The sequence below is a fragment of the Chaetodon auriga genome, unplaced genomic scaffold, assembly GCF_051107435.1.
Source record: "Chaetodon auriga isolate fChaAug3 unplaced genomic scaffold, fChaAug3.hap1 Scaffold_174, whole genome shotgun sequence".
Classification (NCBI taxonomy): Eukaryota; Metazoa; Chordata; class Actinopteri; order Chaetodontiformes; family Chaetodontidae; genus Chaetodon; species Chaetodon auriga.
The window spans coordinates 25,001-27,500 of record NW_027481951.1 but is presented as its reverse complement, the minus strand read 5'-3'; positions in this window follow the sequence as shown (position 1 = coordinate 27,500).

Below are 2,500 nucleotides of genomic sequence, written 5' to 3'. Positions count from 1 at the left end.
GAAGGGGGTACCCAAAGCGGTTGGATTTCAACCGCTTTGGGGCCTTCTCTCCGAAAACGACTTTTGTCGTTTTTCCTTCCCCGCTCCTTCTGTACTTTATCTTTTTTGACGTTTTGTCATCGGGGACGTGGCGAAAAATGTAGAAAATGAAAGAAATGTAGAAAATACGCAAGACGCGCTTGGCTTTGGCCTGCGCTTTTCGCCTTCTCTCTGAAAATGACAAAGCGGTTGGATTTCAACCGCTTTGGCCTGCTTTTCGCCTTCTCTCCGAGATTGACTTTGTCATATTTTTCTCCCCCCACTTCTTCTTCTTGTCGTTTTGGTTTTATGCCCCTGGTACTCTGCTCTCATCCCCGTGCCCTTGGTACTCTGCTCTCATCCCCGTGCCCCTGGTACTCTGCTCTCATCCCCGTGCCCCTGGTACTCTGCTCTCATCCCCGTGCCCCTGGTACTCTGCTCTCATCCCCGTGCCCCTGGTACTCTGCTCTCATCCCCGTGCCCTTGGTACTCTGCTCTCATCCCCGTGCCCCTGGTACTCTGCTCTCATCCCCGTGCCCCTGGTACTCTGCTCTCATCCCCGTGCCCCTGGTACTCTGCTCTCATCCCCGTGCCCCTGGTACTCTGCTCTCATCCCCGTGCCCTTGGTACTCTGCTCTCATCCCCGTGCCCCTGGTACTCTGCTCTCATCCCCGTGCCCCTGGTACTCTGCTCTCATCCCCGTGCCCCTGGTACTCCTCTCTCTCTCTCTCTCTCTCTCTCTCTCTCTCTCTCTCTCTCTCTTTCTCTCCCTCTCTCTCATAGACATAGCTCACCTGCCTGACCCCCTCGTCTTTTCACAGCCACAGGGAGGCTTCCATCCTTACCAGGCCTGACCCCCCCTCATCTGCTCACAGCCGTGGGGAGGCTTCCAGCCTTTTCCAGGCCCCCAGCATGAGGAGCAGGGCTGGGTGCTGGCTCCAAGCCTGAACCCCTCGTCGTCTTCTAGCAGCCACAGGGAGGCGTCTGGCCTTTCCAGGCCCCCCAGCCTGCTACTCGTGCTGGGGGCTGGCTCCAGGCCTGACCCCCTCATCTTCTCACAGCCACGGGGAGGCTTCCAGCCTTTCCAGGCCCCCAGCACGAGGAGCAGGCTGGGTGCCGGCTCCAGCCCTGACCCTCTCCTCTTCTTCTAGCAGCCACAGGGAGGCGTCTGGCCTTTCCAGGCCCCCCAGCCTGCTACTCGTGCTAGTGGCTGGCTCCAGGCCTGACCCCCTCACCTTCTCACAGCCACGGGGAGGCTTCCAGCCTTTCCAGGCCCCCAGCACGAGGAGCAGGCTGGGTGCCGGCTTCAGCCCTGACCCCCTCCTCTTCTTCTAGCAGCCACAGGGAGGCGTCTGGCCGTTCCAGGCCCCCCAGCCTGCTACTCGTGCTGGGTGCTGGCTCCAGCCCTGACCCCCTCCTCTTCTTCTAGCAGCCACAGGCAGGCGTCTGGCCTTTCCAGGCCCCCCTAGCCTGCTACTCGTACTGGGTGCTGGCTCCAGCCCTGACCCCCTCGTCGTCTTATAGCAGCCACAGGGAGGCGTCTGGCCTTTCCAGGCCCCCCAGCCTGCTACTCGTGCTGGGCGCTGGCTCCAGCCCTGACCCCCTCCTCTTCTTCTAGCAGCCACAGGCAGGCGTCTGGCCTTTCCAGGCCCCCCAGCCTGCTACTCGTGCTGGGGGCTGGCTCCAGGCCTGACCCCCTCATCTTCTCACAGCCACGGGGAGGCTTCCAGCCTTTCCAGGCCCCCAGCACGAGGAGCAGGCTGGGTGCCGGCTCCAGCCCTGACCCCCTCCTCTTCTTCTAGCAGCCACAGGCAGGCGTCTGGCCTTTCCAGGCCCCCCAGCCTGCTACTCGTGCTGGGTGCTGGCTCCAGCCCTGACCCCCTCCTCTTCTTCTAGCAGCCACAGGCAGGCGTCTGGCCTTTCCAGGCCCCCCAGCCTGCTACTCGTGCTGGTTGCTGGCTCCAGCCCTGACCCCCTCCTCTTATTCTAGCAGCCACAGGCAGGCGTCTGGCCTTTCCAGGCCCACCAGCCTGCTACTCGTGCTGGGGGCTGGCTCCAGGCCTGACCCCCTCATCTTCTCACAGCCATGGGGAGGCTTCCAGCCTTTCCAGGCCCCCAGCACGAGGAGCAGGCTGGGTGCCGGCTCCAGCCCTGACCCCCTCATCTTCTCACAGCCATGGGGAGGCTTCCAGCCTTTCCAGGCCCCCAGCACGAGGAGCAGGCTGGGTGCCGGCTCCAGCCCTGACCCCCTCCTCTTCTCACAGCCACGGGGAGGCTTCCAGCCTTTCCAGGCCCCCAGCACGAGGAGCAGGCTGGGTGCCGGCTCCAGCCCTGACCCCCTCCTCTTCTTCTAGCAGCCACAGGCAGGCGTCTGGCCTTTCCAGGCCCCCCAGCCTGCTACTCGTGCTGGGTGCTGGCTCCAGCCCTGACCCCCTCCTCTTCTTCTAGCAACCACAGGCAGGCGTCTGGCCTTTCCAGGCCC